Here is a 15,443-nt window from a genome sequence, read left to right on the forward strand (position 1 = left end):
TAATGACACTCATAGACGTGTGTTATTTCCGGCGTACGTGCCTTTAACTTTGAAAAATAAGCATCTAGATAAATGAAATCATTTTGTAATAGGTACGTATTTACAGACAAACAGGCCACAGAAACATACCCTGGTGTATATTTTTTCCCAACGAGGAAATAACAGAATGATCTTATTAAGTGTCGATGATGAAGTATTTTCCAGTTCGCACACTTGAATATTGAAAACATTGATGAGGTATGTACTGATGGATTCTATCATATCCTGGTCGGAACTAGATACACCCGTGTGTGTTTCTGTGGCCCCTTAGCTAGTGAAGGTCGGGACCTGTTACAGAAAAATATCTATTTTGATTTGATTTTGTTCTGTACAATGTATCTAAATTTATAACTGTTGCAATCATGAAGTATTTCCTTGTATTTTATTCTCCCTTATTGGTCATGTTGCTTTTATGTTTTCTATTAGTACTTTTCAAATTCTTCCATTGTACGTTTGAAAATGCTTTTATCTTACATGAATGTCTAAGTATATCAAACTTCCTTCTGTGTTAACTTCAAACGACCGACGCGACGTCATCGCGTTATATAATCATAAAGAAATGCAAGGGTAAACAAACACTTTAGTTTATATGTATTATCATTTAAGTTCACATACTCGAAGACTGTCTCTATTTGTTCATTTCTATTCGATGTTCTATGTGAAAGTACCGCAGGTTTGATGGATTACTACATGTTGATAAAAAATTCAGAATTCCCCAAGTACCAATAATATGTAGTTCATTCTTGAAAGAATGGTTTCATCGAAATAAAGGAAAGTCGCCATCGACAGAAAGTCGACGAAAATAGTATTGTAACGACGCTTGGATTATCTCCCCTTAAACGATAAAAATCTAGAAAACAGTTCATTTGAACACATCATATATGGACGTCTGACGAGTGTTATGTTACACCTTAAATCACAAACATTTGTAGATTTATAGATAACGGAGTCAGTATGATGATTTCCATTGTATATCAATATACAGGAACTATGATAATATTCATCTCTGATTTCGAAAAATACAACTAATAAATAAGTACTATTTTTATTCGGACGAGTAAAGGGGAAGAACTGCGTTTGCCATGGCTGTAACTGCCTTTGTGACTTTGACGGTGAAATGAGCGGAGGCTTTCACCATAGCGTCAACACATTTCAAAATGTCTATTCATCGACTTTTGAAATACGCAGCAGAATGCTTCAAAAATCTTCACTTATTCAATTAGACAACGAAACAAAATATATTGTTAGCCGATTACGTCGTATTTTTGTTTTAAAAAACACGCCTGTCCCACTTACTTTCTCCTACACCCCCGAAACGCATACGCGTGCAGCACACATGCGAACACACACACACACACACACATACAATGCCCGTGCGCGCACCTTCTTAAACATATTCCTACGCAATCTGGTTAACTTAAACTGTGAGAGAATTAACACGTCGGCTACCACTTCTTTTAATGGCATTTATTTTATTTTTCGAATCAGAAGAATTGATTTTGTTTGAATTCCACTTCATATATTTGAATCATAACGTTTTCAAACCACATTTTGCTCGAGATATACAGTATGTAAAAATAATATGCAAGCCACATCTAACAAAAGACATAGTTCAACAATAATTAGTAGATTTCAATGACCAAGATAACTCGAGAAACATAAGACACGAACTTTTTACGCAACCTGAAATTACTAAAGCAGTTGCTATGGAAGGGCACAAACTAAACTAACCCTCTAGTCGCAAATAATGCATCAGAAAATCATCGTATTGACACATTTCATCTGCATACCAAATCTGAACAAAATCGGTATAAAATCAACATGTTGACTAATCATAAACCAGCCTATGGCAGTCATCCTGTACAATCAGATAAAAGGCATTATTACAATTTTGGACTAATAAGCATCCATTTAACGGAAGATGTTGTCTTTATTTTATCATCTTCAAGAATACCATCAAAATATTCCATCAATCAACCTTCATTGCCGTCCATTAACCAGAATAGATATTAGTTAAGCCTACATATGTCTCAGCAGTAGTTTCTTTATGAATAAGCCTAAGTAAACCAAAATCACCCAAAATCAAACTCAGTGGTCGTACTCATGACAACGGGTAATATTCCTACTCAAAACATGATTTCTCACCCGTGTGAGAAATCGTTTTGCGAACGCATCAACTTTAGCACGATTGCCGTAACTCACGTTCTCGCCTTAACGAGAATTCACAATTATTGCGATCATAACACAACTGGGACATAAACATGTCAAATACAACAGCCAGATTAAGCCTATACATAAAAACCTACACATCGATTCCAAATCATACCCCATTTTAGGAAAGGTCCAAATATGATATGACAGGGTACAAACACCGATACATAAGCGAATCACTTTACCTTCTTTTTTATCTGGGAGTCGTGATGTTTTTCACCGTTCATGGATTTTTTGTTAATTTCGAGAAAATGGTATTTACAAACTGTTACATAATAATTTTCCAATTTAAATGAAGTAGGTCGCCACGACATCACAAAAAAGATTTCATGACCCTCAACAACAATTAAATAAAAAGCAATTAAAAATGAAATCAATTAAAAGAGACCCTCACGTTACAGTATTTTTTTTAGTTTTGACAGTCAACACAAATTGAAGAAATACAGTGGATATCTGTCTCCAAATGTCAGGACGTTCAGATAAGTTCAGATAAGTACTGAGCACCCTGATAATCTATGTTGTATTGTGGTCAGAATTTACCAACATATCCTGATGTATTTAACATGTTCACGAATTATAGAAAATAACTATGAGCACGTAGTATATATCATTAGTGGTAAAGCATACATTTTCGTTCACGTCGTAAAATCTTCTTGATATTCAGGATACCGGAAACAATATGGATGTTTCACAAAAATAAAGCGTGTATGTGCTGCGGCTGTACTAACAATCAGGGTCACGGTAAGTAGGTCATGTAAACCAGCGGTAATAAATCATGTCGCCAGGCTATAACCTTATGGTGTATAGAGCTAATTAAATATACACCTATCGCGATTAGAGACATCTAATATAATACATTGAATAGCAGGTTGACTCCAGACAGTTTCGACGGAGTTTTGATATTTTTCTCTACCATGAATTGTTGCAGTGGTCCGAATAATTACATGTATACCGAATTGCATTATTTATATGATGTGTAAGCGGTAGACAATCTATCGACAAAATGTCATTTTCGTATGCATATAATGACATACACATTTGGTTATCTCGCTTCAACAACAACACCTATGCTGCTTCTCTTTTGACAGTTTGTCACTTGGTAAACCACAGTGCCATAAACACAATGTCAGTCAGATTTGTGAAAATAACCGACTACATTTGTTATGTCAAAAAACCCGAAAATGAAATGTCAAGAAGTTCAACACAAACACCACTCAGACAAACCGCACAAAGTAGATTGTTATTTGGAGGTACAGTCGATCCTTTAATTGCTGTGTCCCACAGTCGTTGGCGACTACTAGGATCTTCTGTCTCGTCTGTTTAAGGGACATCGAAGAAACCAGAATGCATCAGTGCAAACATTGTTACACAATGATCCACTCCTTTTTTCTTCCCTTCTCTCTTTTTGCATTGTGTCTCCAAGGGCAAACATCTTCATGTGAAAGTTGCTGTTGGGTGAACGTTAAATCCAAAACAAACAAACAAAACAACACTCAATTTAAAAGAACTGTCGATTTTAAGCTTAAATCATCTTTTAAAATGGTGTGATTTTTAGTTTGGTTTTATTTTGTTTAACCACATATGGTTNTGTCAGGATCAAGGTTGACAAGATCAGAGTGATGAGCTGTTCTTGGACATTTGGATATTTTGGGTGACACAGGAGCGTCGCCCGAGGCTGAGTTGTCGGGAAGGAATGTACTACGGGCAATGCAGAAGTGTTCATTCTTCTTCACCAGTTGAGGTTCTCCTGTGAGATTAGGGATGCGGATCTTGCCAGAGATACTAGATATGATGGAAGGTTGAGGCCAGTTGGATTTAGTATTGTTGATTGGCGCATGTGGTTCCACCGCCACCTTTGTACCAAACTCCTCAGGGAGTTCTACTTCCATGTACTCTCCTGGCCAGACAGTTGAGCAAGACGGGGCGCGTAACACTTGTCGTACAGCATGTCTGTCCATTGGGGAGGGCGGAGAACTGTAGGAGTATAACGAGTTACCTCCCAGAATAACCTGTCTTTTGGCAGGACGGATGAGGACATCGTTCGCTTCCATAAATGGAATACCTGCTAGAACATCAGAGTCTAGATTCTCGACGACCAATCCCTCAAAATAAAGCTCATGCCCATCACGAGAGAATGTTGACTGCGTTTCGCCCAACACTTTTAGCGGAGAAGACCCATCTGTCTGGTGTGCAGACTGGGTTGTAGTTGTCACACGCAAACCTAAGGCAGTAGCGCAAGATGCACGTATCATGTCTCCTGTTGCACCGCTATCAATGATAAGGCGCACAGTATTATGGCCATGGAACACATCCAGATATGGTGACTGTAGTATTTTGACCCTGGCAATGACGGAGGGTTGAGGCTCCTCACTGTCCGGATATGGCTCCACCTCCTCGTCACACATTCCTGCAATCTGTCGTGTTCTAGCAAAGAACTTCTGGTCCTGTGCGGGGAGGAAGCTGCATTTACTTAAAAAATGGTCACTTGCCCTTCCTTCAGCTTTACATAACGGACATGACTTCCAGCTCTTTCTAAATGGTTTCGACTGTTTGGGACGAAACGATGCAGCGGCTCGCATAGCTTTAGCATCCTCAGTTGTTTGAAGTTCTTCTCGTAGCGAGTCGAGAGCTTGCGATACTTCCGGCTTTATTGACGCGAGCGTGCGTGATCGTAATTCTGTGCCGTAACGCTGCTTCACGAGTTTAGTAAGGTCACTGTGAATGCGCCTTAACCATGTTAATACAACAAAATTTTCCAGAGACGGTGAAAGTTCTTCATCAATTCGCTCACCATGATTGGTGATGCCTGATTCTCTGTGTAACAGGTTGTCCTCTGTGAACGCCATCAGCCTTTGGTATAAGTCCTCTGGTCTCTCCGTAGGTTCTAATTTAATGGAGCAAAAGTCGATTAGATGGGCCCCTGTTGACTGAAACCCATAATGAAGACAAATCTGCTGCCAAAGAAATTCAACTGACGTGGAATTTTTCACAATAGTATTTCTAGAAATTATGGGGGCATAGTTAGCAATCTGTCCTAACATTAATTCCAACATTCCCACTTTTTGATCACGTGTCCGCCGCCTTCCTTCGGGTACATGTTCGCCATCATCCACAAAACCCCTGTGCTGTGTTGTTCTAGTTTTCTTCTGTCATTGTACGCCATCAACTAGAAACGGGACAAAGTTTTGATCTAAAGAAAGGGTATACATGAGATTTTGTCTCCAATTTTCAAAAGAATTGACTGTTTCATTTTTTGTAAGGCACCATTGTTTCGGGGCCCTGTGCGTGTTAGCCATTTTTTCCAAGTGCGTTCCACAGTAGAAATGACACTACGATGCGGTTTCAGTTTGTACCTTATTGTGCGTGGACGATTCGTTTCTTCATACGTTTGTTGGAAGATGTGAGTTCATATATAGAGCTGCCACCACGCCAGTAAGAGACAGAAACCACAAACACACTTTTGCTGGCACATGGCTTTACTGGTCTCCAACCGGAAACCGATGATACAGACTAAACAGATATGATCTAGAACCCGGTATCGGGCAGTAGATCCGGAAACATACTCAGTAGTGGCGATGCAACGAAGAAATACTTGGAGTATATCGGAAACCAGTCGATTGACTGTATGTTAAAACAAACGGGCAAATATTTCGGGTACAGTAAATATATTTATAACCTTTGCAGAGAACTAATCAAACATCGTTGAATTGAAGACGCTACGTTTCTACAAATGCTTTAAATGTTCTCTTGATCAAACAGGGGTATATATATATGATACTCCTAACGGACTGAACCGATGTCATTTCTCTAGATAGACTGACTACAGGAATGCGGATTCATGTGGAATGATTCCCAACGTCAGATTAAAAATTTGATCAAAAAGACTGAGGTAAGCGGAACAAGAAGAAGGAAGCCGGAGCAACCCGTGAGTAAGTAAATGTTGTGGTCCAACAGAAGGCGCCCAGTCTGTGGTACACCACAACTCACGTACCCGGACATCATTTTTAAAGACACTAAATTCCGGGTAATCGACACCTTAGTAACACGGAACGGTGGGTACTTTGTCACGGGACAATTAAGGGTTTAATGATTCGCCTCTCTCAGAGTACACTATTGCCTACTGTAGAGCTATTAAACTGCTTTGTAGCAACATAGCATAACAGACGTTAAAGTTATAAACTGAATCTCAATATAACCTTATTGCAGTGCCTTGTAGATTAATCACAATCACATTGCGGTACAATAAAGGGTACCAGTTTGAACATATTATAGATAGATATATATCATTGACATCGTTATAAAATGTATGTTTAAATCATTTCTTACAGATGTGTAAATTCACATAAGATAACTTGCACAATGTAACTTGTAACTATATGCACACCCTGCAGAATAGTAATCATTCGATAATTCAGCAATTGAAAAACAACTCATTTAAACAAGTAAAACATGAAATAGGAGTACATTGCTAAGGGTGGAAATTAGTCACTGTTATTTCCTTTGTGTTGCTTTAACTTTTATGTAAATATGGTTGGTTAAAATCAAAATTAAAAACTCAGATTCACAAAAATGTATTATGCAGTGGCAGCCTTCCGTTTTACTATGGGCTTTAGTTTTGAAATGCCCCAAAACATATTTAACTCGTAACGTTTAAGAGTCTAGTGCATTTTCCACTGTCATATTCATCAGCCGAATTATATGTTGAGAGAACTTTTACCAAAAATAGAGAGTAACGAGTTCAACGAGTTCTTTTACACTTCGTGTATATAAATTTCCAATGACAGATGATTGAGTATAATTGATAATAATAATAAATCACAACCTAGTTCGTAGGTCGTCTCAAAACGGTTAACAAATTATTATCCTTAGATATAGGGCCTTTGCAACCAGCTAATATCTTTCTCAACTCCATGGGGAACATACAGCCGGTGCTGCCATTTCGGCGCTCACAGCTAGCATTCAACAATTCTAGCACTGCCCAACCACGTTCTCAATTACAGATGAGAAGACTTGAACAAGCAGAGTAAAGTATCTTGCTCAGAGATACAACACAGTGACGTGCCGTGACTCGAACCCACAACCCTTCGAACACGAGCCTGGCGTCCTATTACTAGACTAACGTGCCTCCAAGTACCATGAGTATGGTGATTATGCAGTATAACGAGTTACGTTGAGAGGGTTGTACTCACAAATGATATCATTAAATCAAAAAGGGTCAATTAAAAAAAAACTCTTTAAAGTTCGTTTATATATTGATACATTAATATAGTAAATTATAAAAAAAACCAAGATAGACATAAAAAAGAAATAGAGCAGAGTATCTTAGAAGCTTCCTAGCGTTTTTGTATCTTTAGAAATTTGCCAAGCTATGGGTTACATTTCGTTGACAGGACAACTACAAACAACACATATAGATACATAAATGTTTTATACAATTATACAAGATATAAATAATATTAGATAAACAATTGATATTATACCAGACACACATTGTTATGGGTGCAAAACCGTGCAAAACATATGGGCATGGGTGACACGTTTTCTCACCCGATACGATTTCTCACCCCAACTCTATTGGGATATCGTTTGATATATTTCATGTGGTGTTTGATTTTTTCGAATAAATTTTATTTTAAAACAACGAAACTACTTTTTTCTTTTTTTTTAAATCACTCTTGTTGACTCGGATGAAAGTACACAGGATATCTTACCATGAGAGGAAATTTGAGGATCCGGACAAAACACACGTAGTCGGGTAGATGACCCCATACCATTATGTCCTATCGGGGAATTGAACCCCGACCGACATAGTTAAGGCGAGTGCGGTAGCTGATTGTACTTTGTCTTTTTCTCAGTTTCAACGGGACAGTAAAGTCTACTCATTTGCATTGTATTAACTTAAGTTACCGTGTCGCAATCTGTCGGAAACATTGTTTTTTTCTCTATACCCAAGATAATAAAAGTGCTATAAAACTTGGAATCAAAAATCATATTGGAATTGTAGCACTTTGAGTCATTCATAATTGTTTAGTTTGCAACACCATAGTTTGAGCTTGTAATTGAGGCGTTTTACCGAGTGGGGCATAAACATGATATTGCCTCTATGTTCTGTTAAATGATGATTTCATGCTAATGTCAATAGTAATAAACGAAAAAAGAGAAAACCAAAATGGAGACGACGGCAAACATTGGCTCTTAAATATAATGTTTCTATTAATTTTCGCGCGTGTATTTTATGGTGACTTAAAATTACACCTTTATTTTATAACGATACTGTTAGAAAACAACATATCCGCAAAATAAAAAAACTATATTTCATTCACGTGCAGCTTACATATAATGCTTATTTTAATACCATGTTTTTCTGATGTCATCTTTTACCCTTGGAAATTAGCGAGCTACTTTAAACTTGTCTAAGTTCACATGTAATAGATGAGCGTACATAATATCAAATGACGAATAGTTCAATGTACAATATGCCTTAAATTTACTTACTGATTTAGCTTTCAAAATGTCTATTCATCGACTTTTGAAATACGCAGCAGAATGCTTCAAAAATCTTCACTTATTCAATTAGACAACGAAACAAAATATATTGTTAGCCGATTACGTCGTATTTTTGTTTTAAAAAACACGCCTGTCCCACTTACTTTCTCCTACAACCCCGAAACGCATACGCGTGCAGCACACATGCGAACACACACACACACACACACACACACACACACATACAATGCCCGTGCGCGCACCTTCTTAAACCTATTCATACGCAATCTGGTTAACTTAAACTGTGAGAGAATTAACACGTCGGCTACCACTTCTTTTAATGGCATTTTATTTTATTTTTCGAATCAGAAGAATTGATTTTGTTTGAATTCCACTTTAGATATTTGAATCATAACGTTTTCAAACCACAACTTGCTCGAGATATACAGTATGTAAAAATAATATGCAAGCCACATCTAACAAAAGACATAGTTCAACAATAATTAGTAGATTTCAATGGCCAAGATAACTCGAGAAACATAAGACACGAACTTTTTACGCAACCTGAAATTACTAAAGCAGTTGCTATGGAAGGGTACAAACTAAACTAACCCTCTAGTCGCAAATAATGCATCAGAAAATCATCGTATTGACACATTTCATCTGCATACCAAATCTGAACAAAATCGGTATAAAATCAACATGTTGACTAATCATAAGCCAGCCTATGGCAGTCATCCTGTACAATCAGATAAAAGGCATTATTACAATTTTGGACTAATAAGCATCCATTTAAAGGAAGATGTTGTCTTTATTTTATCATCTTCAAGAATACCATCAAAATATTCCATCAACCAACCTTCATTGCCGTCCATTAACCAGCATAGATATTAGTTAAGCCTACATATGTCTCAGCAGTAGTTTCTTTATGAATAAGCCTAGGTAAACCAACATCACCCAAAATTAAACTCAGTGGTCGTACTCATGACAACGGGTAATATTCCTACTCAAAACAAGATTTCACCCGTGTGAGAAATCGTTTTGCGAACGCCTCAACTTTAGCACGGTTGCCGTAACTCACGTTCTCGCCTTAACGAGAATTCACAACTATTGCGATCATAACACAACTGGGACATAAACATGTCAAATACAACAGCCAGATTAAGCCTATACATAAAAACCTACACATCTGATTCCAAATCATACCCCATTTTAGGAAAGGTCCAAATATGATATGACAGGGTACAAACACCGATACATAAGCGAATCACTTTACCTTTTTTTTTAGCTGGGAGTCATGATGTTTTTCACCGTTAATGGAATTTTCCAATTTAAATGAAGTAGGTCGCCACGACATCACAAAAAGATTTCATGACTCTCAACAACATTTAAATAAAAAGCAATTAAAAAATAAAATCAAATAAAAGAGACCCTCACGTTACAGTATTTTTTTAGTTTTGACAGTCAACACAAATTAAAGAAATACAGTGGATATCTGTCTCCAAATGTCAGGACGTTCAGATAAGTTCAGATAAGTACTGAGCACCCTGATAATCAATGTTGTATTGTGGTCAGAATTTACCAACATATCCTGATGTATTTAACATGTTCACGAATTATAGAAAATAACTATGAGCACGTAGTATATATCATTAGTGGTAAAGCATACATTTTCGTTCACGTCGTAAAATCTTCTTGATATTCAGGATACCGGAAACAATATGGATGTTTCACAAAAATAAAGCGTGTATGTGCTGCGGCTGTACTAACAATCAGGGTCACGGTAAGTAGGTCATGTAAACCAGCGGTAATAAATCATGTCGCCAGGCTATAACCTTATGGTGTATAGAGCTAATTAAATATACACCTATGGCGATTAGAGACATCTAATATAATACATTGAATAGCAGGTTGACTCCAGACAGTTTTGACGGAGTTTTGATATTTTTCTCTACCATGAATTGTTGCACTGGTCCGAATAATTACATGTATACCGAATTGCATTATTCATATGATGTGTAAGCGGTAGACAATCTATCGACAAAATGTCATTTTCGTATGCATATAATGACATACACATTTGGTTATCTCGCTTCAACAACAACACCTATGCTGCTTCTCTTTTGACAGCTGTTTGTCACTTGGTAAACTACAGTGCCATAAATACAATGTCAGTCAGATTTGTGAAAATAACCGACTACATTTGTTATGTCAAAAAACCCGAAAATGAAATGTCAAGAAGTTCAACACAAATACCACTCAGACAGACAAACCGCACAAAGCAGATTGTTATTTGGAGGTACAGTCGATCCTTTAATTGCTGTGTCCCACGGCATGTTATGTCGTCGTTGGCGACTACTAGGATCTTCTGTCTCGTCTGTTTAAGGGACATCGAAGAAACCAGAATGCATCAGTGCAAACATTGTTACACAATGATCCACTCCTTTTTTCTTCCCTTCCCTCTTTTTGCAGTGTGTCTCCAAGGGCAAACATCTTCATGTGAAAGTTGCTGTTGGGTGAACGTTAAATCCAAAACAAACAAACAAAACAACCCTCAATTTAAAAGAACTGTCTATTTTAAGCTTAAATCATCTTTTAAAATGGTGTGATTTTTAGTTTGGTTTTATTTTGTTTAACCACATATGGTTGTGTGCTGGAAGCAGCGTAAGTTGGTGTGATTGCGTTCTTGTGATAGCGGGGATCTGATGATGAAGGCACCCATCACAGCCCTCCGCCCCTTCACGTGACAGGGGGGGGGGGGGGTTAATTACCAAAATATATTTTTGACATCCTTGCATATGTATATATAAATATGAAGGATACTTAGCATCTTATAATTTGTTCGAAGTAATATTCATATTTGTTTTCATGTAGCAAAATGATATTGAAATATCTGAATTGATGGTAAATAATATCATGGACATGTTATAATGTCAATAAACCCGAATATATTTCCTGTAGTACTGAGAACACCCAAGTGTTCTACTGTCGAATGCCTTCCTACGAACACATAGTTCATATAGCAAAAGTCAGAAGCGCATTTGTCGGGTATCAATTGTTAGAATGAGAAAACTCAGATTTGTTCAAAAGTTTTCCAATAATCCGGTGTCCCTGTTTGTTTGGTGAGCAATATTTGATTTTGCAGGTAATTGAACGAAAACATAATCATATATATATTTTCAGTACTGTGCATCAGGTGACAAGCATATTCGGTCAAAGTAATAAAGTATATATACTTCCTGGCTAGCAAAGTCGGTGTCAATACAGGAAAAAAGGATAATCAAAAATGTCAAATGAGAATAAAACTACTGAAGCAAGCAAGCAATTTAATTTAAATAGGGAACGTCAATACTCCATTGTGTGATGGAATTGTGATATCATTTTATGTCAAAATAACAGAAAATTTATATCTTAACAGGGCCAGCTTCTTTTGTCTTATCACATGCTGTTTCATAATGTCCTCGGAAAACAATGTTGTAACATTGATTGCTGTGAGTTTCTCTCCAGAGCAGTATTCACTATACGGTGTTATCAAAGATAATATCTCTCTATTGTCATTATGTTGACGTTTGCAACAAGCAATAAAAGATTGCCTTAAGACTTCTGTTTAACATCCCATCAACATTCGATTTAAGCCTTTTGATTTACGTGTGAAATAAAGAATGCTCTAATGGCAATATATTAATATTCGAAGTTAGGAATACTCCATTGTCGTTATTTACATTTGCAATGTATCACGCACTTTCGATAAGATTTTCGTTTGTAATAAGAATGAAGACATAACTCTGCGTGCGACTTTCGACTGCGAATTCCGCGTATAAATATAGCATGCTTCAGTAATTCGGCTCTTGATTATGCTAACTCTAGGCGGTGACCATTTTGCCACTGATAAATCTAGGTATATTGACGACATACGATCTTAAAAACGACGCAGTTTAGTGAGTAGACCTATTTAGTAAAAGTATAAGCTTTTAGTACATCACATTATAATTTCTAGGAGACGATTAATAAACAACCCTTGTTTTGCATAAATAAGTAGCAAGGTAGGCAAATATATACACTATTAAAATTCCATTACAATTTGAATTATGTGTGAAATGAGAAATACCCATATGCCTTTAGATTTTCATTTTAAATAACGATTTCACTAGTGTCAGAACATTTACAACAATAATCTATTGCTATTAGATTTCAATATCATACAATTTCTTACCTCTTTTATATGATGCTATGTTTTATTTAAATATGCTGTTCATGTAATATATCTGCATACATTTGAAAGACATCGGCTTCCTCTGAGTTTCATAATACATAGCAATAATCCTTCAACTACATGTTAGTTTTACATACCTCTAAGCCAGCTTTACCTATACCACTGTTTGCAATGCTGTTCCTTCCTGAGAAAACTGACCCACCAGTGACTTTCATTCTCAACAAATGAAGTCCTTGTTTATCGACATGTATATAATACATATCTATGCTATACACTGTATATATAATTATATACGTGTGTATTTTAATTTAATAATATATTTCATTGCCCCAGAATTTTATTTTTCATATAATTCACGCAATGGTTTAGGAATATTCATAACAAACTCTCTTTCTCTCTCTAGTATGTAAAACAATACATACAGATAATAAACATGTTTTAAAATTAGATGATAAATATAAGATGCTAATCAGTCATTATCTCCTTTTTGCACGGAATACACATGCTATTCCAGAATAACTCGCCATGTAATCTTAAGATCGTAGTTAGTTAAATTCAATGTTAGTCTTTACGACTGTAAGTTTATCTGAAACATCCTGGTGAATATGTAGAACGCTCCAAAAAATGACCGCAATTTCAACATTATACAAGTAACCTAGATACTATTATTATTATTGTCAATGCTTACCGGCCCATCAACACGCGGTAGGTCATTGGAGTTGGTCTTCCATTTGTACGCTCTATATGTGCCCCGGAACATTAGTCATGATGGGCAGCGCGTGTTCAAAAGAACACGTGTCTGGAATTTCACAAGGTTAAAACGCAGTTAACCATCCTTTCTTCTGGGTTTAAAATAGCGTATACCAACAATGGGTAGTGTGAAATTACAAATCATTGCCTATACATAAACAAACAATAATGCTCGAAACAGTCGTTAACGTATAGGGTTATTCACATGAAAATTGTGGATTCGACAAGTGAAAGAGACCGTCAAATAGCAATAATTATTTATATTATATACCCTTCCATATAAAACACACAATTCACGAACAATGCTGTTCACGGAAGGGGTCAAGGATTTATCGTGGCTTTTAAGCTAGTATAGAAGAGATTATATGGGGTCTTTTTTTTACACGAACAGTCCGTGTTTCAAAGGTAAAATGCTCTTAACCGACATAAACTTAAATACCCTATCTGTCAATTTATATAATTGGAGTTGATATCGCGCTGTTTAAAGGCAATGTATCGCTATATGAAAGATATTGATTTGTATGGATATTTTTCACTATTAAAGAAATTCTGAGCTTATCAGTAGTGGACGAAAATTTTATAAATAAAAAAAAAATAATGTAAAATTCAGACTTTGTGTTAAAATACGTGATCGGGCAGGTGACCCCAACCTTTTCCCATCCGATCTAGGAATCGAACCCCGGCCGCCTTGGTGAAAGGCAAGACTTTGTGTTGGCCAATACTAATGAGCTGTAGAACGAATGTCCAACTATAATCACCTTCTGTATTTTTTGCTGCTTCTATATTACTTTACAAAGCAAAGTTAAACATGAGAATGCTTTTTTTTTTAAACGATCCTTGCCTTTACCATATAAAGAAATCATGTGGCGCTGGTTTGAAAAAAAAGACCGTCAGGTTTTAAGAAAGTAACAACACGCAAAGAGATAACTTAAATGACCATATCACACTGATTATGGGCTACATGTATATATTTATTTAAAATGCGTCATGTCAATACAACAAAACTTCATGTGCATAAATCTTAAAAATTACAGACTGAATTCAACAGTAATCGACTATTACACTCGGAATAAAAACACCCTAAAAACTGCTATTGGTCTTTCTTTTTAACAGTCCTACCCCTAAACGAAGTCTTTCAACGTAAAAGCCTTCTTAAATACAAACACGCTTCTTCGTCGAAACAAGTGTAATGTATATGAAAAAAACCAAATGCATCTTAGTTTAGCTAAAATAGTTACTTGTACAGTGCTAATAGCTGTGTATCTCCTTCCCAACTTCAGCACATCATAGCCCAACCATCTCCGGTGAGGGTGATATTTCTTACAGAGACATCATTAGGGCGACTGTATATTGTCATCAACAGCAGGCACTTATTAATTTAATGCATCACACAATTTATCAAAGGGAACATAAATTATAAAGTCTGAATCAGATCCTTGCTATCGCGAGGAGGCATACATTGAACATAAGACTAAAACCAAACCGTGATTTGTTTCCAATATGGTATATCAGAACACCAAAGCAAGCGCTATTGTTTTTGTATATCCGTGAGGATACGCATTCGAATCTAATTTCTTATCATGTGATATACGTAAAAACTAACAGACTTGCTGAAGCTTGAGGGTATCACATTGAAGAATTAATATCTAGGGCACATTTGATTTTATGATAATGTTCTAGAATGTCAACCCATACCCAGAACTATATGAAGAAAAAATACTCCCTCCCAACCAATACCCTATGT

The sequence above is a fragment of the Mizuhopecten yessoensis genome, unplaced genomic scaffold (genome assembly GCF_002113885.1).
Source record: "Mizuhopecten yessoensis strain PY_sf001 unplaced genomic scaffold, ASM211388v2 scaffold4839, whole genome shotgun sequence".
Taxonomy (NCBI): Eukaryota; Metazoa; Mollusca; class Bivalvia; order Pectinida; family Pectinidae; genus Mizuhopecten; species Mizuhopecten yessoensis.